The sequence below is a fragment of the Parasteatoda tepidariorum genome, chromosome 10, assembly GCF_043381705.1.
Source record: "Parasteatoda tepidariorum isolate YZ-2023 chromosome 10, CAS_Ptep_4.0, whole genome shotgun sequence".
Taxonomy (NCBI): domain Eukaryota; kingdom Metazoa; phylum Arthropoda; class Arachnida; order Araneae; family Theridiidae; genus Parasteatoda; species Parasteatoda tepidariorum.
Genome location: NC_092213.1, coordinates 47,077,661 through 47,100,655, shown reverse-complemented (window position 1 = coordinate 47,100,655; position 22,995 = coordinate 47,077,661). Strand labels below are relative to the sequence as shown.

At 27.6% G+C, this 22,995-nt stretch overlaps 1 protein-coding gene across 2 annotated transcripts in view; it reads right to left on the bottom strand.

Annotated features, from left to right (window-relative positions):
- Window positions 1–9,953: 9,953 nt before the first annotated feature.
- Window positions 9,954–22,995, bottom strand: part of LOC107443843 (doublesex- and mab-3-related transcription factor 1A) — a 172,613-nt gene continuing 159,571 nt past the window's right edge. For both annotated transcript variants that reach the window (XM_043050834.2, XM_071187113.1), the window contains exon 4: window positions 9,954–15,642. The gene's annotated coding sequence lies outside the window, so the exon portion shown is untranslated. The remainder of the gene's footprint in view (window positions 15,643–22,995) is intronic.

Sequence of the window (22,995 nt, the reverse complement as noted above, 5' to 3'; positions counted from 1 at the left end):
GCGTACTCGAGCGTTGCGATCGCGAATTGATTCCAAACTAGTTTATTTTATCGTTTGCAAATGTGATGCAAGTAATCTTTTACAAATAATAGAAACACATAACCGTACGTGAAATTATTACAGTTATTTTTTTAATCAATTTACAATAAATAAATTCATCATGCACAATGTAGACTTAATATGTAATTTGAATTGAGATTTCTATCTTTTAATTTATATTGCACTCAATAAATTTTTTTTATTATTAATACTTTTTAAATTCATTTTTTTAATCGTTTGACTAATAATTTTTATAAATCGCTTGACTTTAATTGCTTAATATTTTTTTATTGAGTGGCATTGAGAGCATTTTAGTTAATCGTTAAGATTTCATATCGCATCGTAAATGGAATGCAAAATTTGTTGACGTGTAACTTCTTTAATTCATGATGAAGAATAGTATTTAGTTTGATCAGCAAGGACTTGTAAGTTTTAAATGACATGAAAATACATACGCGAATTGCAAACGTATGAAAACATTAACTACGTATTGGACGATTTGATGAAAAAAATAATAATTTCTTTGAAGATTGAAAAAGATTACAAACATGGAGCAAGCTCCATATATTTTGTAAGTAACAATTTACATGGCTTTTTTAATACGTTTTTAAGTATGTGTGTTTCTTTTTTCGAAGAATAACATTATTTTAAATGCTTTAACAGAAATATTATTTTTAGAAATTAGTTTTTTTATCCTGAATATTTTAGGCAATAACTTTCAGTTATTCTATATTGTCATACTCTATAGTGTTAATAGTTTCTTGTTGTATGCCTCATGCTACGTTGTTATGAGAGAAAAACAGGTTCTAGGCTGTTGTTTTTTAATCTATAGAATGTGTTCAAAAAAAATATGCATAATCTTAAAAAATTTCGATTTCTTTTGCGGCAAGGTGATGTGTTAAGTACTGTCGGAATTTAAATAAGGGAAATTTTATATGCTATAAGTATATTTCCTTAAAATATTTTATTAACGTATTATCAAAATATTTCAAAGTATTTAATTTTTAATGCATAATTAAAATATTTTCATCATTTGTTTTAATTTACACATTTTACATTTGGAACGAGTGGACTTTTTACGTGATTTAAAATTTGGGTAGACTATACTTGAGGGTGCCCCTTGATTCTCGCCAAGTTGTTATCGCGGTTGATCGCCAAGCTGGACAATGTTGAAACCCAATCGTGATTCTGATTGGTTCAGATTTTAGAATTATTTCTAAATGTTCAGCGGTATATGGAATTTCAGAGGTCCATTTGTTCTGCGTTGGATACCGGCTGGTAAGGTTACTTTTGAATCTGTTCAATAAGATCGAAGGTATGTGGGCAATCATAAAAAGAGATTTAAGAAAAAAATGTCAGATACAATTGTCCGGTACTACAGACGCCATTTTCGATTCTTATTTCGTCGAATTTATGTGGCGATGGAGGTACACAGATTCTATTCATGATAAATCTAGACAGTATCTAACTGTTATTAGATAATTCTGTGCACCTAAATCTGAGAGTATTCAAGCTTAATAAAGAAATGAGTTGTTTCTTTCCTTTTCTTTCTGCTCCTACTTCATTAATTTTTGCTTCGATTTAAAATCCTTTTTATTAGGTTTATTAATTTTGCTTATATTGGGTTCATTGCAAGTTTTGGCCGATGTTTTGTTGAAATTTTCCAATGTTTTATCGAAATATCATTATGCTTTAGCCGCCATTCCTGTTACCACGGTGTTCCGCGCAAACAGGAATAGCACCAAACATAAGTCTCCAATTTCGCCAAGAGGCACCCTCAAGTATATTTTTCCCTAAAATTTTTATGCATATAATTTAATCTGATAAGTTATTTTTCTCATCTTTTTCTAAAAACGTTATCTTCTATAATTTCTAATAAAATTTCTAAGTTGCGAAGAACATAAAGGAAAACTTCAGTTTTAATTATCATTTCTTTGTTGATAACAAATAAATACATGCAATACCAAATTGGTAACATGACTTAGAACGTGGGCGTTAATATCGTGAATTCTTGGAGTAATAAATACTAGAGGAAAATATGTCCCCGCATTCTTATGTTTGCCTCCTTCAGTGCGATTCTATATTAATTGTCTTTTATATATTAAGTTTCGGCTGAGAGCTTTTATTCTTTGTGTATTGCTTCTATAATAGGTAGTTTTTTAATTTAGTTCCTTAAAAAATAAAATAGTAATTGCCGGCTGACATAAAAAGGGTTCAAATAAAACTATCCCAAAGTACAAATTGTACTTTAAATGACTGATAAAATTTTATTCTAAAGTTGTTTGAGTGGGAAAAAAAGTAGATAACAACATTTGTGTATTTAAATGTTTTCTTTAAATTGGAAAATGTGATAATAATTGTCTAAGGCTAAAAATGAAGTTGTGAAAAATGTCCCAAGGTACATATTCTCCCCTACCATTGGTTTGGATTCAGACTGCAATATATTTTATCATAAAAGTGCTTTGACAGCTTGTTTATTATTATTATTTAATATCCACTGAGAAACAACTTAACTATGTAATGGATTGAAAGCAAATGCGCTTTGTTCTCTAACCTTGTGAATTTGAACCTGATTTAACCCTTTATAGGGCCATTTTATTGCAATATTTTGTTTCTTTAATGAATACCATATTTTTGCAAAATTTTTAATAGAAATAATGGTTAGTATTTTTTAAATTGATATTGATTTGTAAAAAGAAATTCATTTAGCTTATTACGTAAAATTAATTTGATTTTAATAAGTGGGTAGGATTTTTAAAATTTCACCAACTTTAAAGAGTTGGCGATGAATTTGAATGCATCTGCTTACAAGTAAATGAATTTATAAATTTTTCATTCATAATTACAAATAAACTCACTAAGAAATGATCTTATGAATGAACGCATAATGCTCCCCAGTGTTAGCTTTTCTTCTTGACTCCACGCTAACCTTTACTATTATCGACATTTAAGTAAACAAAGTTCTTCATTAGTATTTTTTATTTTCTTAAGTTATCAACAGATGGGAAAATAGCTTCCCTTCGACAGTTAAAAATTAATTAAAGTTGGAGAGAAGTATATTTCCTGCGGCCTCTTAAAGGGTTAAAAGACAAGAGAATACCAGTACGCCTAAAGTATTTAAGTGGGCTCCACGCTTATATTCTAGTTTCACATTATGTTTTCTTTTTCATTAAGTATATTTTATTTGATTTTTTTGTATACTTCATTTTATTTTTTTTGGTGTACTTTATTTTATTTTTTTGTATACTTTATTTTATTTTTTTGTATATTTTATTTTTTTATTGTTGATAAACAGCTTGATTATGTTAGTTGATTTCCGGCAATTAAATTTCTCTCCGTACCTTTCGACATTTAAACTTTAAAGCTTGAAACTAATTTTCAAATCCAAATATGGGGACAAAATCTTCGTCTGTATTTCTAGTAGAACTTCCCAGTCTTTGCCTTGTGTAAAAAGGAAATCACAAATTATCGCGCAACTGCAACGATATTCTATTAATCAATTCCTTCAAAAAATAGAGCTGAAAAATGGACGCTACTTCGAAAAATTGGCGTGAGTTTTCATTTTTTTGTATAGTTTTAATATTTGTGGGGAGAAGGTTAATAAGGAAGAAGGCTTAAGCATCCGAAATCAGACTCGCCGATCGTGGCATACTTTTCCTCCATAAATTAGAAGAAATATGATATTCCCGTTATGCTTACTGGTTATTTCAAGAAAGTTTAAGTTGTAAAGCAGTGTTGATGTTATGTTTACTTTTCACAAAAAGATATCACATATCTTTACACATCTTTAGTTTGTATAATATTTAAAATGTTTCATGAAGAAAAAAATGAAGTTAAAAAAATAAAGTGTAGATTATTTAAAAACTATAACTCGGAAATGTTTTATTCTACTTCTTATTTAGCATATTATAAAATATAATTAAATTACATACTTATTTGTCAGAAAACATTCCGTGTAAAATAATGCAATCATAAAACTTGAATATAATTGTGAAAATTTAAATGTCTTCGATTGAAGATTTGTTGCGAAATATTTTATAAGTCTTTTACGAACTAAAGCAACAAATATTTAAGCAAAAATACATTGCATTTACAATATTATCACTTGAAAAAACAAATTTTTGGAAAAATGAATTTTTTAAAATAATAAACCAATAAACAATCAAAAACTACGCGGAGGAAAAAATTCCGGTAAAATTACCACGCTGTATGGTGAAGACATCTCTTGTAAATAAAAAAAAAAAAATAAAAAAGAATTTTGGTGATAAAATTTAAATATATGATAATTAAACTATTTATACGGAAATGATTTAACGAAATTTTAGTTTTCAAAATTACAGTTAGACATATTAAGTAAGAAATATAAAACTGAAAAATAAATTTAACCGAATAAATGGTTTTTATGACATTATCTAAGGCACGATAAAATTACCAAATTTTACCTCATTTATCAAATTTTAACACATATTACAGAACAATACTTTATTGTTAATTTTATCAAAATCATTACAAAAGTGTACTTTTTTGGTGTACCAATAGAACTAGAAACATTCTAAATTGACCATATTTCTTTTTCCTGTGAACAATTTACGGAAAACCTAATTTTTAAATAATAAAAATGTTAAAAAACTATAAATAAGTAATAACATTACGTATCTTACTTCAACGAAAACAAAAATTTCATGCATCAATGTAGTATTTTGTAACAAAATATGCATGAACCTTTTTAAACATCGCCTACCTAAACAATCATAGATAGTATATAATAAATTATTTAAAATTTATTTTCCTACTATTTTAAATAATAAATAGTTGTTAGATAAATGATCAGTTGATAATCTTGGTTTACAAATTTTTATTGATTGTTTTCGTCATAAATATTATTATTGAAAATTATACCAAATATATAAATTGCATCAAAATATAACTTCTTTCATAAAAATTAAAGTTTTTATGTTTACGAAATTTTTTTTATCTATATAATGGGATTGTAAATGTTCTAAACCTGAAATGAAAATAGAAAACATTAATAATTTTATATTACAAATAGATAGAGAGAATTTCTTTTATTGAAGTCGTTATTTGATTTAAATTAAGTCAAACTGCATATTCTTATTTAAAACTTAAAAATGAATGATCTGTACATGGTATGATTCTAAAAACCTACCAACAATATTTTACTAATATTTTCGGCATGTTTCAACGACTGATAAGTATGAGAGCTGGTAACAAAAGGTTTCGGAATGTAAAATTAATTCAACTCGCCTTTATTTAAATTCAGAAATTACATTCGTACTTTAAAAGTTGGAACTTTAAAATGCTCCATAATTTCTTAGCACAATTTAATCTTATTCAAATCCTTCTAAAATATATTTCAATTAATATATATAACAAAAACTTAATAGCAAATTGTACCAAATTTTTTCTCAAATTTTGAGTTTTTTTATTTGATTTAAATAGTACTAAAATAAATAAAAAGAAGTTAAAGCAAATAAGAAATATATCGTGACCCAAGTGGTCATTCTAAGCAGTCAGTAACGTGAAAAAAATATAGATTTATTGCTTACTTAAAAAATTATTTTTAGACAAGATATATTGCATAATAATACGCTTATATATTTAATCTATATTTAATGAAAAAATGAACGAAATGTGCTAACACCGCTTGAAAAATTTAATAAAATATTCATTATGAATATCATTTCGAACGCATTGAAAAGGAATTTAATTTGGCTTTTAATGCAACGTAAACATGTTATATGAATCAAAGGAATTAAAGTTTGAAAAATTCTGGATCGAATACTCATTATAATAAACTCAGAGGTGGCCAAGCTCCTTAGTAGTAGAGCCATTTTTCAAAATTTGGCATTTTTCGCGAGTCGCAATTAAATACGTATTTAAAAGATAGGCAAAAAAGGTATGAAAATTTTTTTCTTCACAAAAATTACATTTATTGAAAACATATAAATAAAAGTACAAAATATGTGTATTGAATTTAAATATTAAAAATTAAACACATTTATTTTACTTCTCTTGATAATTCTATAAAATGTGGTGAATAATTGATGACAGCACTTCTCAGTAATTCTTTGAGATGCTGGTTAGTTAATACTGATCGGCAAAAGAAAAGAATGCAAAAGGAATTAATGTCATTTGGAAGTTCTTCGTCCTTTAATTCTTTTAGGAAATTTTTGGATTGTCGATTATTTTTTGCATTGGTGCGAATGTAATTTACAACGTGTAACACTGTTTTCATAACATCAGGATATTTTAAATATTTTGTAATGAGATGCTCTCGGTGAATTATGCAGTGAATCGGTAGGAATTGTGGAATTCGAGAATCATCTCTTAAAATCCTAATAAGATCGAATTTTTTTACCCAGCATTGCCGGAGCTCCATCAGTTGCAATGCTTACAAGTTTATAAAGATGCACATCAAAAGTTGTCATTATGGAATCTAATGCATTTTTAATATCAACACCACGGGTTGACTCTTGAAGTGCTACTGAATCTAATAATTCTTCTTTAACAACGAAGTCCGGTAAAACAAAACGTATAAAAACTGCCAATTGCGGAAGATCTGTAATATCTGTCGATTCGTCAAGGGACGGTAATAATTTTGTTAAAATATAATAGCGCAAAAATGAAAAGGGAACTCGGGTACATTTATTGAGAGCCACAAATAATCCTTCAAAGAGCCGCATGTGGCTCGCGAGCCGCAGTTTGACCACCCCTGTAATAAACCATAACGAATAGTGTCGTCGAGAAATTCTCACAACAAATTCTTTCCGATTTGATCAATCTCCGAAATGAATCGAAAACGAGTTGGCCAATATCACAAAATAATATGATAATTAAATTCGTTTTCCATATCTTTTCTTACTGAGATTTTCTTTATTTGAATATCATCTAATTTCGACATTAATTGAACATTAAAATTTAAAATAACAAGAAATTTAAATGATCAAGAAATTGTATTAGCGTAAAAGTTTAACATGATTTTTTTAATAAGCCGTGTTTCACATAAGTAGTAATAACTACGTCNTGTTTTACAACACATGGTTTTAGCCCTCTGGTGGGAAAGACTTTAAAACAAAACTTACAACAGTTACTTTTCTCAACAACTGAAATTTAGAATAGTGTGATTAAGAAAAATATGTGAACTGTTTGCAATTTCAAATTAGTATTGAAATGCACAGGTTTAGAATTTTCTACAGTGAAAAGTTTTCGGAACTTCAGTGTTCACAAAAGTATACAAAAGCTAGACGTTAAGTAATAAAATAGTAATAAAATAATCTATAAAATAATTAATAATAATAAATCTTTTGAATGTCTCATTCAATTATCTAAAATATTGCCCAGTTTAAACATTGCGTTTTGAATTTTTATTTCGATGTGTCCTGACCAATCATCTCAACATCGTACTTTCGAAACAATCGATACTGGAGAAATATTTTTCTCAAAATATTCAATTTATGAATTTCGTATTTCTCATAAATTTTTTAATGAATGGCATAAACGTATTGGCACAAGCTCTATAACGTCGGATACACAACGTCATGAAAAAGTTGGTCGCTCATCTGGATCTCGTATCTCTAAACCATTTTTTATGAATGGCATAACCATGTTGATCACAGCTCTAGCTTGCCAGAGAGGCAACATAATAAAAAAGTTGATAATTTTTTTAAAATTTTTATAAAAAGCATAAAAAGTGAAACTAATAGGAAAAATGATTAAAGTTTTCCTTTAAAAAATTAGTCAGACGTCTATCCGATAGTGTAATTTAAATAAGCAGGGAAGAACTCGATTAAAATAAGAAACGTTTAGTTATGTTTATGCATGGAAATTTGAAATGTACAATTAAAACTATGTGAAATGAATTTTTATATTTAATTCAATTTCATTTTTTGTCATTTGAACTTGAATATCACAGATAATATATTTTGAAGACTTCTGTGTTTTTATTTCACTTCTTTGAGGCAGATTAACATAATTTTAAGTAAAAATAACCTATCAAAATATTATAATGGTTAAAATTTTGCGACCCTGCCTCTAGGACAATCTCTCGCTCTAGGACTAATAAAATCAAATATTAATAGTCCGAGTTACAATTTTTATTAAAAAAAAAAAAAAAAACACTTTTCGTCATAAATGTTGAGAGCCTACAGAACAAAGCAATCTGATGCTCAGCTAAATAAAACAAGTGCTGGTTTGCGTCTTTTCTATTTACTCTTTTTTATTGCCCTGTTGGTTGCAGTAGTAGGTTGTAATAGTTTTTACCCTTTTGAATTGCTTTCTTGGATGAACACAATAGTTTCTCTACGTTTCCCAGTAACACTCGTAAGGTTAAGCTAGAAAAACAAATATCTCCAAGTGGTGGGTGCCAAGAACAACACAGCAAGAGCTATCTTGGCATTGCTAGAAATACTTTTAACTTAGGCTATTTCAAAATTTTATCACTCACAGAAAAATTGGTTTATCGTTGAACTATAGTATCAGTACCTAGAACTATGATATCTATATGCTTAAACCTGATAGGGTGCTAAATTAAACAGTGTTCAAGTTGAACTGAAACACGGTTCGTGTCGTGTCATTAAGTTTAAAAAGGATCATATTACGGTGGCAACAAATTTGAACAATATTATGGTTTAAAACACATTTATGGTCATATGATAATATATATCTTTGTGATGAACAAATTGATTGAAATACTAATCTATGGTTTGAATCTATCCATCGAAATTTATGATTTGAAGGTAAAATTAAATAACTGACATTTTTTCTTCAAAACAGTGATGATCAAATGAGAGCATGTGCTTTCATCAGAAAGCTGACGGACATTAATATCGATTGTTGTTAAATAGTAATATCTGTAAAACGATCCACTTAAAATGTCACAAATAAATACAAAAGAATTCGATTTTATAATTTTACCCTTGGATTTATCGCCAACTTAAAAATTTCAGTTATCTCAAAATTTTAAAAAGCGGGACCAACAGCAGGGGAAGCAACACGGAAAAAAAATTCTGGTTAAATCCCTGGGGTAATACCATTTCTGGTTTAAAAAAAGAATAATATAATCTTGGTTAATAAAACCAAAATATACGGTGTTTAAACCCTTCATTTGGTAATTTTTTCGTTCTCAAGGTAACGGTTTATCAGAAATTCTGATTTTCAAAGCTATAGTTTTTATTGCCACACATTTAGTAAATAATGTAAAACTGCAGTAATAAATGGTTCAAGCGAAATGAAAATCAACGAATAATTGGTTCTTATGCCATTATGTAAAGGCATCTTGATAAAATTACCAAATTTTCCTACATATTTTATTGTCACATTAACCAAAATGTTTCGGTAATAATTAGCGAGCTTTTTGGTGTTCTCGTAGAGCCAGAAACACGACATATTTTATGATAATCATCATAACTTGGTAGTTATGACCATTCCTTTCTTTTCTCGGTGTACCTTGGCGTAATTAGGAATACCAGTCAAGCGAGAGAGTAAGTATAGTTAGTCTAAAGTAAGAACTCCCTTAGCCATTCGTCTGGACAAGTGGCTGTGACTATGGTAACGAGAATTAACTATTTCAAGTAGGAGTGTGTGGTCATTGTTTAGCCTGATAGGGTGGGACAGCTTTTGGCTGGGGTAGGCGAGAGAAAGGAGATCTTTTTCTTTTGTCTATTGTGTTAGCCCTAAAGTGAAGAGAAGCTACCCTCCCTGAAATGCGCTATTCTTTTTTCCATGGCAGCAGACGACCTCTGACTTTGTGGCGGGGGGAGTTCTTACTCTAGGCAAACTATATGTTGAGGTAAGGCGCGAGACAGAAATTATCCAATCTCAATTTAAATTTCAGACTTAAATTAACAAAAAAAATGTAAAATAGCAAAACAAGAATGAAAAGAAAGTGCTAAATATGGAAGTACGTAGTTTTTTTATTAGCCGAAACTTTTTCAAACAGCTTTTATAATACATATGACATTCAGCTCTGCAAACATATAAAAACGGCACACTTGTGCACAACATTGACAATAACAGCTATAGACTAAGAAAAAAAAACTATACAATTTTTTCATGAATGTCGATGGAATTTCACAGACGATAAAAAATAAACACTGCTGACATCAAAAAACAAACAATGGGTGTCAACTATTTTGAAAACATGATTTCACACAAACTATACTGGCTCATCATCGACAAAAAGTCTATATAATAATTTCTGAAGGCGCAGATAGCGGAATGTTTCACCGGTTTTCAACGCTGTAGAACGATGAACAGACTTAAACACACATAATTTCGGGGTTTATGCAACATCCAAGGCGCACAGTTAATGAAAAACGCACTTTATCCGTTTTTATTTGATTCCTTGACTTTCCTCTATTTCTAAATTCAGTTCATAGAATTTTTTTAAAAAATTTGTTATTTGAAAAACAAAAATATTTCTATTAGAGAAAGCAGCTTCGCCAAAAAAGAAAAAAAAATCAGGAAAAACAAAGGTAGTGAAAAATAGTTAAATTGATGCAAGCAATCTACAAAAACAATCATTTTTTAGGAGTTAATTTTATTTTAGATAAAATATTCATTTACATTTAAGGAACTAGTAATAAAAAATATTAAAATATTACTTATTCAAAGCCAAAATTTCTTTTCAGATCCATAGCTTTTCGCATGTATGATTTCTTATGTAAAACCATGTTTTCACATTTTCTTAAAATTTTACATACATTTGGGGAAAAAATATAAATATCTAAATAACAGCAAGTAATGGAAAAATAATGATCTACTTATATCACACATAATGCATTGTCGATGCCAGTTAATCTGCTAAATATATCAGAACAATATTATTTCTAATGAACAATGAATATTACAAATATTGCTTTTGCTTGATATCTATTGTAACACTTGTTACGAATATTATTTTTGCTTGATATTTATTATATTGATATATATTGAAAATATAAAGTATTTTACTTGTTACATTACCATTGTATTATTATTAATGAAAATAATAAGAAAGTAAAGCTGTGTTGATAAGTTGTATTGAAGAAAATCTTAAACCAGCTTCGATATTTGTTATGGCATAAATATTTTATTCTTTATTAAACTAGATTAATAACTACTTTACCTTAATTTCAATGTTTATGTTCAGAAATCATTTTGTTAAATTTATATAAAACATTAAAATATTTTTTAATCAGTTTAATTACTTTTCGTTCGGAATATTTTAATTAGCAGTTATATTTGTAAATATTTAATTAACTAACATGGAAAAAAGGAAAAAAAATATTGGGAATACATTTTTTATGCTGAATTGTAAAGAGCAATGCATTTTCTTATTATTGTGTTACAGTTGGATGTTAAATTTCTTAAATATATATGTTTTTCATTTCTTATAATTTTCAAGTCATATAACGCATTCAAATAAATCGTCAATCATACAATAACCGATGACTAGTATCAGCTTACTCATATCATCGATGACTAGTATCAGCGTACTCATATCATCGATGACTAGTATCAGCGTTATACGAAAGAAAACAAAATTAATTTTAATTTAACTATGACATAATGTAATAGACATAATATTTAATTTAATACAAGTTTTAATAATTTCTTATAAGTGACATAATGCTTCATTGAACTATGACGTAATAGTAACTAGGGTCAATGCAGTTTAAACAATAATTTTTTGAGTACAACTTCTGAAACAAATTCTAACTTTATCACAGACCCTAGGATTTAACTTTGAAACGAGCACAATATTCAGTACAAAATAATTGTCTTTTTTTCCCCTTTATCTCACTAATACATTTTGATTTTCTTAGGTTTAACATACCTTACTTTCGTATAAATCTACGATTAATATTACAAGAAACCTTTATTGCTAAAATACTACACAACAAGGTTTTGAAAATACTGAAGTAATAAAAGAGGAACTATAGATAAAATAATTAGTTAATTTTCTTCGTCATAAATATTAAGACTTGCTCTAATGATCCTAAAAAAACTAATAGCTTTATTTTTTAAAAATGAATTATTGTAATTGTTTATATCATGATCTATTCCAGAAATTAAAAATAATTTTATAACAGTTAAATTCGATTTTTCTTAACGTCCCTAGTAACTCAATAGCACTTACTTAAAACATTATTAAAATAACAGATTTAAATAAGTGTTTACGACATTTTAATAATTTTTGAAATGCGCAAAAACTGTTCTATTACAATTAAATGCTATTTATTTATTAATACTAAAAAGAAGAAAAAATTATTCAGTTTTTCAAATTTATTCAGAAGTAAAGAAATTATTGCGCGGAAAAAAAATTTTGGTAAAACTACCGATCAGATAAAATTTTTGGTAAAAAAACAATAATTTTTAAATAAAACGAAAATATAAGGTATTTAAACCATTCATCAGTAAATTTTTATAACGGTTTACTGAAAATTCTAATTTTCAAAATTATAGTTTTTATTACCTCACAATTAGTAAAAATAGCAAACTGAAGAGTAAATTGAACCAAATAAATGTTTTTTTTAAATATAAAATGCTCTTAAGTATCGTAATAAATTAACCAAATTTTAATACACATTGCGAAACCAAATTTTATTTTTAATTTTGCCAAAATCATTACCAAAGCAGTTCGGTAAAAATTGCCGAGCTTTCAGGAGTTCCCACAAAGCCAGAAACACGGTAAATTTTACCATATTCCGGTAGTTTTCTGGTTCTTTCTTTTTTCTCAGTTTGACGAAACATAGTATTTTAATTTTAAAGACTTTCTTTTCTAATAAAACTTATAAGTGACTTTTTTTGTTCTGTTAAAGCGATGGCGTTTTCAACTTATCAACAGATATAATAATGATACATATAAATACACAATTAGGATTTGATACTATGAAAAATTTAAAAAATATTAACTTGACCTCATATTTCTGTTAGCGAAAGAGGATGATATGTAAAAAATATTAATAAAAATTTATTCCAAAACTATTTGTTTTGATTACTTTCTGAATTTCGCCATTCTAGAGCAAGTCTTAAAAGAAAAACAAGCATTTAAAAAACAACATGATGTTTTAAACATACAAAACATCAAATCACTGCATATCACACCATAACTTATCAAACCAACGAAATTTTGTTGCATATTTATTGACATAAGATAGTAAAAATGATAAATAAACACACGTATAATTTTAATTTTCACGTTCAAAGAAATGTTCCATGTTTAAAATAATGTATATAATGCACGCTAGAATAGTTTTTATACAAACTCACGTCTTGCGTTTCACACAAATTATGTACAATCTGACGTAATTAATGGCATTTTTACACTAAGCTATGCTCCATCAAAAATTTTAAAAAATATTTTTTTACAAATTTTGAGTATAATATACGGTAGGCACAATACATACAAATTATTGACTTCACTATTCATTATTGGCTTATTTGAATAATCGTTTCACAAATTTTTGAACAGTATGCAAAATGATTATTACTGTTTAAGCATAGAACTGTTGCTAATTTTAGAGGTTAGTAGCAAAGTATGAACAAAAAATTTGTAAAAAAATCTACAAGAAAAACTTTGAGAAATTTTTTTCTTTAATGTACACCTTATGAATTAAAAAAAAACTGAATTTTTTTCCTTCAAAACTCAAAGGGCAGGCTGAATTTTTTTTTTTTAGCTTGATAGAAATGGGGTCTAAAGTATTCAATAAATATTGTCAGACATTTTAGTTTAGTCCTTTTGTACATGCATTGCTTTTAATTCAAAAATTTTGATACATTTTTAATTTAAATTTTATTATGAAATAACGATTCTTAAAACTTAATAAAAGCGTTTTAATTGATTTTATCATGTTACATTATTTTAATTAAATTCTTGAAATGATAGTTTAATTTATTTTTATCATTTCAAATTTAGTCTACATAAGTTTTGAACTGAGTGCCAGAAATTTTTCAAATTCTTTCTATAATCTTAACTTCAATATTAACTAAAGATATGAATTTTTTTTATTAATTTTCAAATAAAGGAAATAAACTATAAAAATTATTGCTATATTAAACTCTCAAAACTTTCGCCTTTCCCCCCATAATTTTGGCAGTAAATTAATATGCATATCAGTAGTTAGATCATAAAGTCATGATTCAAATCTTATTACATCCAAATCATGGAGTTGCATCCCAAACTTCAATTTCACTAAAATCAATCAGTCCCTGTTTATTTTCTATATACGTTTAAAAAAACAATTATTTTAAATTTGAAAAAAAGCATTTAAATCATTTTAGTTAATTTTGAAAAATTTAAGTAGCATTACAAATAGTAGATGCTTTTGATTAACAACTCGAAATCAAAGTTATTAGAATGTTTTTTTTTTCTCAATATTTGAGGGGAAAAACCCTTTCCGTCTTTCAAGTTGAAATCTTTATCAAAGTAACTTTGAAGTGAACTTTGTAGAGTAACTTTGATAGATATAAATGAAAATCTCCATTACATTAACAAGCACTGCAGCCATTCATTTATAACAATAGCTTTTATAATCAGTTGTATAGTAGTTTTCAATTAAAAAGCAAACAGTGGTTGTTTTTTTAACAGAAAAACACACTTTTTCTCGTATGTTAAAATTCTAATTGTTTTGTAATTATAAATAAATTTTTCTAAAAATCTTAAAAGGACTGTTTTTTAATTAAGAAACTCTCACTAACATCTATTAGCAAAGATAATCAATCTCCAGTAAAAAGTACTCCTTTTTGAAAGAATTTACCCTTAATTTATATATTTTTCTGTCCAATAACTGGATGCAACTCCATAAACCTGTTCGAGGGATCCAAATATACTATTTACATAGATTTTAACATGACATTTGGCGTAGAAACATCAGCTTATTGCTACTTAACATAATAGATTTATGAGATATTGATAACTATTTCAATTGTCATAGTTAAAGAAATGCATTCGTAAATAACACTCACTACCACAGATGTCACTTAAAGCAGAATCCAAAAGATTCTTTTAACTTGGGATTTTAATTGGTGCTCATATGCCAAGCATTACCGGAAGAATGCCCAACTTCACGTATAAGGCTGCCTATTACTTCCACAAATGCACACGCGTTAATTTCTAAAAGTTGAAATAAAGCATTTGACGAGGCAATGCTGAGCACATTTGCACCAAGGGTATGATTCATTCGGAAAGTAGCTGTGGGACACATAATTCACAGAAACATGTTTTTTTAATCACTTAACAATATTTTGATTTTTTTTCTTTTTTGTGGAATAAAGAAATTGTTGGCATTACAATTCTATTGCATCATCTTTAATTTTATTTCAAAGATTAAGAAGGGTTTATCACACACCAATATTCAAATCACAGAGGCCAGCATCTGCAACCACAAACTGGCGAAGAGCACAAGCACTTATGGATGCATTGTTCTTGAAATTGACTCGTTTTCCTCTTTCAGTTTTTTAGACATAGATTGCTCATTGTCTTCAAAGAAGAGGCGTGAAAATATCGTTTCCAAAACTTGAGCTTTGTTTTGATTAAGTTTTGAAAAGGGGAATTTACTGTTTTTTTACATCAGCATCCAGCTATTACTATTACAGGCACTCCTAAAAAGAAACAAGAAAAACAATCGATTAGACATTTCTTAAAATTTGTACAACTTACAAAATATGTTGTATAACAATATTTAATGATAAAGATGTATTGATACATCATATTTTATAGACACTATATTATATTTTTCATACGTCATATTATTTAAAAAGAGGTTTAAGATTGATAATATGAAAATGACAAGTCACTTGAAATATTATTAATAAAAATTATTTTCGGTCCATAAAATAAGGTTTTTGAATCCTGTAAGACATAGCAGTTTGCTGTAATATCTATCTAAATTCAGATAGGACTCAATACTGTATATAAATTGTAACAAATTAGAAAATTTTTCTATAGAAACCCATGGAAACTGATTATAAAATGGAAACATATTATATAATAGTTCCCCCCTCGAAACAGATTATAAAGTATTTCTATTTATACAAAAACAAAACAGCCCGTTGTAGGTTAGGGATGGAATCATGAATGTTACAGTTTCATGATAAAAAGTATAATGGTTTGCAATGTGTTTTAACCCTTTGCGCATCGACCGCTAAACAAGCTGGTACCTACCGATTTGACGCTGGATGGGATTCAAACCGATACTTGCATGTCCTATATTAAGCTAAGGTAATGTAAACCTTTTTCGCTTTTTGAAAATAGGTGATTTTTAATATGTTCAGCTCATATAGCTTAATTAACATCATAGTAAAATAATATGCATTTTTTTTTCTATTAGCGCTAAATATATAGCCTATTTACAAGTGTAAATGAAAAAACAATTATTATAGCATAAGTAATTTTTGTACAAAAATAAAGAAATAATAATAATGCATAAAATAAAGCTTAGCTCTTTTTCTGCTTCTAGTATATGGATACAAATCACCCATTTCCAAAGATTTTGACAACGATAACATTTCAAAATGTGGTAGCAGTTTAGTCACATAAAATGCTCAAAGCTAATATAATTTAAAGAAATTCTAAATATGCAAAACATAGTTTTATTATAAATTTTTCATTTAATTTTAACTGAGCAGAAAAGAACATTAAAAACACTTTAAAATGTAAATCGTAGTGTGATTTTTCACTTATAATCTGATAATTGAGACTAAATAATCATAAGATATCTTTCAGATCAAACTCAGATCTTGAGTAAATAGGAGAATATTGCACAGAGTCTACACTGCTTTCCGTTCCGAAAAAGCGGTGTCAGAAAATACCGTTTTACTAAAAGAGAATCAACTTAAGTAGAAAAACGTGATTCCACACAATGATGAATACTTTATAACACATATTAGAAGAATCAATTTATTTCCCCCCTTTTTTTTTGTCTATTTCTGTGCGGCAGCTTTACTTCAATTACACCGAGCACTGATTTGCATAAACATAGTTGTGAGAATCCATTAGTAGCGAGAGGGGATTACGGAAGGCAAACAAAGTAGCCTCCTATCGAAACTAATGATGGGCATGGGGATAACGCTGCTATTAGCAGGTGCTTATTTAACGTTTCGAATCCCCAGACTATTAACCCTCTGACTTATGAAAGGACATTAGTTAGTGCTCTAAGGGCTAATTATAGTTAATTGGTTGTTAATTTTCCCCGCCATCTCAATTTTTGAATGGTAGTGGTTTTAATTATTTTGTTATTTAATTTTTTGTGGACCGCATATTTTCTCCAAATTAGTACTAAAAGGATCAATTGATTTTGTTCTTATTGATCAGTAATAATTTGTATGATTGGCTGGAATCAGATGAACTAATTGTTGATATGAACTACTAATTCATTACCCTATTTCCAAGCATAGTTTTTTTACCAGCATAAGTTTTTAACAAGCTTAGTTAAGAGACATATGCATTCGTTGTTCGAAAGTAATTATGAAAGTAGGCTTAAATATCTTAATACTTGCAAAACTTTCTTTAAAATATTTAAATGTATGCATATAAATACATTTCAACCGTTTTTAAACTGATAAACTAGATATATTACTTTTATTCCTCAGTCATAGATCCGTTTATAAACATTTCGTATAAAAGAATGTTTATAAATAATCCAAACGTTCTAAAATTTAATACATGTATAAAAATAAAATAAATTATCTGCAAGAGCTTATCTAAAATTTAATTTCTAGAAAATCATTCTTTTTATGCAACTTGTCATTTACTTTGATGGGTTAAATTAATTTTTTAAGGATAACTTAATAATGATAATAGTGTAAAATTATAAATAATCGGATGCGATAATTCGATCCAATTTAATGGATCGAAGACGAATTCGCAGAGCATAATCCACAATCCCTTTAATGAAGATCTTTGCAACTCAATAGTGGTAAAAATAATTATTTGTCGAATTAATTTTCATTGGCAATTTTTTATAAATGACCCAGCTTTTGATTCTTAAAAGGTGATAACTACAAGGAGAAAAAATTATGGTAAAATTACCGTAATGTATGGTATGACATTTTTAGTAAGAAAAACATAATTCTGGTTAATAAATCAAATCATTCTGTATATAAATCATTCATTTTGTAATTTTTTCGTTCATAATTCCTCAAAATTATACTTCTTACTACCAGATATTTTGCATAAAATACTAAGTTGAAAAGTAAATTTATTCGAATAAATAGTGTATATGCCAGGCTCTAAGGTATCATGATAAAATTTCCAAATTTTACCACATTTACCAAATATTAGCACTTATTAAAACTCATATTTTATTGTTAATTTTATCAAACTCATTACCAAGGCGGTAAAAATTACTGTTCTTTCCTGTTCCCATAGAGCCAGAAACACGGTAAAATTTACCAAATTTTACGACCATACTTTTTTTTTCTAGTGTATAAAAATGATGCTCTGAGTGCATGGAAATTTTCATATGATAACTAATATGTCGCCAAGACAAAGAAATATCAGTGATTCGATTTCTTTTTCTTTCATTCGCAATAATAGGGACGTTACTTTTTACAATGAGTGCATACAAGTCCTAAAAACGTAATAAAGCACCATTAAATTTTATTAAAAATGAAGATCTCGACTGTCTGAAAACGCGGGAGAAATTTTAATTAGATGATTTTATGGCGATAAAGCAATTTTCCTCGCCACGGTCTTCTAGATTTATTTTGGCGTACGTTGACAAAATTTTAACTCAACAATCGCTAAGGTTGAAGCTCTTGATACTGTACGGTGAACTCCAGCTTTTCCTGTCTGCAGATTTGTGTTAATCGTTGTTTTGATTTAACGCTTTCATTATGACGATCTGATATGATGGCTCTTATGAAGTTGAGACTCAAACTCTAACAAATGTCTATCCTATCATCTTTAAAAAAAATCATCCTTTGAAATTCTTGAACAAATAATTGATTTTATCCAACTTTAGGTCGAGTTTAAATTGTTCGAAATGTCTACCTTCAATATCATAATAAATTTTTTATGGTAAAAAATTCAAGTTACGAAATCGGGTATTCTTACTTCTGTATGAGCATATTTCTGTCCCAACAGGTGTTGAATTTTATCCCTCAAAATACGTTTTAGTTGCAATCTGTAAAATAATGTCCCAATAATTTAGCCATGAGATCGTTTAAAATATATAGGCTATTTAATTTCATTTTTCTCTTTTGCGTTTTCCCTGTTCTCCTGAAACAAAAATTGACTGCTATAAATATCTCTGAAATAAGTATTTTTTTAATTAAAGTTAATCGCGATCAAAAAAATGTTTCTCAGATAGTTGCTTTATATCCATCAAGTTTCAAGTTAATGCTCCTAAATTTATTATATATATAGTGTAAAATTCAACATAATAATAAGATTGACTCTCTATTACTTTTAAAATGCAATGATTTCGATATGTATGACAGAAGTTGTGATTGAATTGGCATGTTAATTTAGTTAGAGATTAGTCAGCTAGTCATGAAAAAAAAAAGAATTTTGCATTATAATAAAAGTATTACGTTTTTACTTTTTTTTTATATCCATCTCTAAACTTAAAAAACTCAACTAATCCACTATAAAGTTTCACGAAATTTGTATGTGAAAATATTCGGCTTAGTAATAAGATTGTCATTTTATATATTTTGAAAAAATGCAATATTTCTGATATTCCTGACAACTACTATGATTGAACATATAAAAGATCACGTGAACTTACTCAGTTAAAGATTAGCCGACATGTTATGGCGGACAAAAATTATTTTTTAAATCCATCTGCCACGACTGGATATTTTTTCTACATCTAAACCAGTTCAGTTTAAGAACATACGTCACCTAAACTAACTTACCTTGAAGGGACATTAGATAAAAGATTATAAAGTTCTCTCTTAACAAGATAGGTTATTATAAAAAGTTCAACTACGTAGTGGTTGAAAACGGCATAGATCTAGTAACAGATGTTTGACATGTTTTGCAAGAATAAGTTGTTTTAGTTATGGTAGATTAAAATAGCTTTGCAACGATTTTAGCTTTCTAGAATATAAATTGTTGTCTTTCGTGTTGAATATTAGTTAGTAAAGGTATTCGGAAAAACTCTGAATCATTCTAGAAAAATAAATGAGTTTTTATAAATGGGTAAATATAAATAACAAACCACGCAGTTTCTTTTAAAATGTAGTAATGTTTTGTTTTGAACTAAATTAGTTAATATCTGTTTAAAAGCAAATCCATTTTTTAATTCATAATCATACTCTGTAAATAATTCTTCCTTTGTTGTAATTTTGTTGTTAATCGATTTTATGATGTTTTAAGGAAACAATTTATGACTATTTCATTGAAATAACAATAATTCCACTGATAAGATTTCTTAGCAATGGAATCATCTTATTTTTTTCAAATATAATCCAACAGAGCAGCGAAAAAAATCAAATGGTGGGATTTTCTTGTAACCTTCACAAATAGTCAATAATGCACAAAAAAAAGTATTTTTCTTTTTAAAATTGAAGAAGAAATCAAAAAAGTGTTGTAAAAATTGTTCCTCTGTTATAACAGACTATTATTTGTAAGTTTAAGCATATATAACATATAACAGTATTAAGGCCAAAATGTTTTAATTTAAGAAAAGTCATTATTTCTTTTCTCACAATACCCGAAATGAAATTAATTATTAAATAGCACTTTAAAATTCATTAAAATAGCAATCGCAGTGAATCCATCAGCTAAATTTTATTATGAATGTTTTTAAAATCGAATGATTTTTTATTGTATTTTCGGGACAAATAGTTAAATAATAATTTTTTTAAATTTTTTTTTATCTTAAAGTGTTTGTTTTTCAAATTAAATTATTCTTGTAAAAGTATTACATACAATTAAAAAAGTAAGCAGAACTTGCAAATATCATCATAGTAAAATAAATCTAGTTTTTCTAACAAAACTAGCAAAACTAACAATAATAATTTAAAAAAGAAAAAGATGCTGAATTAAATGAAGTTTTGGCGTGCTTAAAAGTAATTTAGCTCAATCCAAGGACTTCCGCAATATTGTCCAAGCTATCAATTCTGCTATAGTTATAATATGTTAATATATATATTGCAACAGATTGCAACTGATTTCGAAGATTATACATTTTGCGAGCAGGTGTGTATAATGGTACTTGAGGAAAATTGGTTTTTTTTCGAATTGGCAATTAGTTAAAAAGAAGAAAGAAATCAATTATTACTTTTAATCGTACATATTAAAAAGTTTCCAAAAATGTTCAGACAAAGACAGTTTTAAAACTTGATGGTTTTTTAGTATTCTAACGGACAATTTTTAAAAACATTTTTCATGTTAAACAAATGTTTTAAATTTATGCCTTTGTTTTTAAATTAAAAAAAAAGTATTCTTACTTATGGATTTGAAATTATGTACTTGGAAATATCTCGTAGATTTCCTTAATAAATTTCAATTGCTGTGAAAAATTGGCATTTTTCAGAATGCTTTTAAATATTTCGATGAACGAAATTTAGCAGATTGAAGAAAATAAAAACAAAATTTTTTACATATCTCCATTTTTTTAAACATTTCTAAATTTCTTATTAGTTTTGAAATATCATACCCAAATGGTTTTTTTTTCTTTCGTATTTGTCCGATCCCCCTTTTTGCAACAAAAAAATAATAATAATAAAATAAAATAAAAAAAACAGAGAGAGAGAGAGAGAGAGAAATGAATGATATATTAACCGAGAGAAAAGCTAGCTATAAAGGAAAAAAAGAAAAAGTAGATCAACTGTCCTGTAATATTCGTCGTTTAATGCAGGAGATGATTATATATGATGAAAATAAAGATCATTACCAAACAGAGTATTTGTATTATGTTGTGGTAAATACGATGTAAACGGAGAGCATTTAAACTAACTTAATAAATTAAGAGCCCAGAGTCCGGTTTAAGAGACACAAGAGAACGAAATAGTTTACTCATTTGAAAATATGCAACTTTTAAATAAAAATTTATTTAGTAGAACTATAAATGTACTCATTTTGCTTGTGAATTAGTTTTAAAATTTATTTTTATTAATATTATTTTTGAAATATAGTAATTTAACTATGTATTTTTCTAAATTAAGTTTTCCAAATTAATTTTTATGCTGAATAATTATGTCAATAAATTTTTTTGCTTCTACTTAAAAACTACTTTTTAATTCACATAAGAATTTAAACGACTTCCAAGAAATTTGGGGCCTAGAATCAAGCACATTTCGGCTTTTACTAAATCAGATCCTGGAGTAACGAAAAGCGTCTTAGGCCTAAGCTAACTCTTGTTGTTGGAAATAGATTAAAAAGTTTTTTATAATAATTATAATTTACCAAAAAAAAAATTCTTTTTATCTCTAAATTATCATTAAATTTTCTCGTGTTCTTTATCGCTTTTACTTCATTCTGAAACTTTCATTTACACCGCCATAATTGGAAAGTTAAATATATGCGGAGAAATAATTGAATTCTTTTTATGCTCAGAATGGACAATTAAAAAGAAGACCTCACGAAAAGGTACATTACCGTCGCCAAATTGGTGCTAGTAAGCCAAACATCATATTTTATCTGCTTATTACCAACTGACTAGACGTGTCTGAAAAAAGCATTTTTATCCTAGGAAAACGAGACTGTCGCGACTAAAGAGATGACCTTTCCCCTTCCCTCCGCTGTACTCCCTCCGAACAAAAGCAATATGTATTTTTGTCAATTCTCCACCACTTTATTTACTTCATTCATTTAAACAAGAAAGAAAGTAGATATTAATTTTAAGATGGAAGGGGAAACAGACTGACATACCTTTCCTACCCCCTCTCTCTAGACGAAGGCGGAATGATAGAAAAAAGGCTGTCCTTGTTTTGAGCAAACTTTGAATAATATATAACTCTAAACGTAGTTATTTGTTCATGCAGTTCCTGGATGCTTTTAAA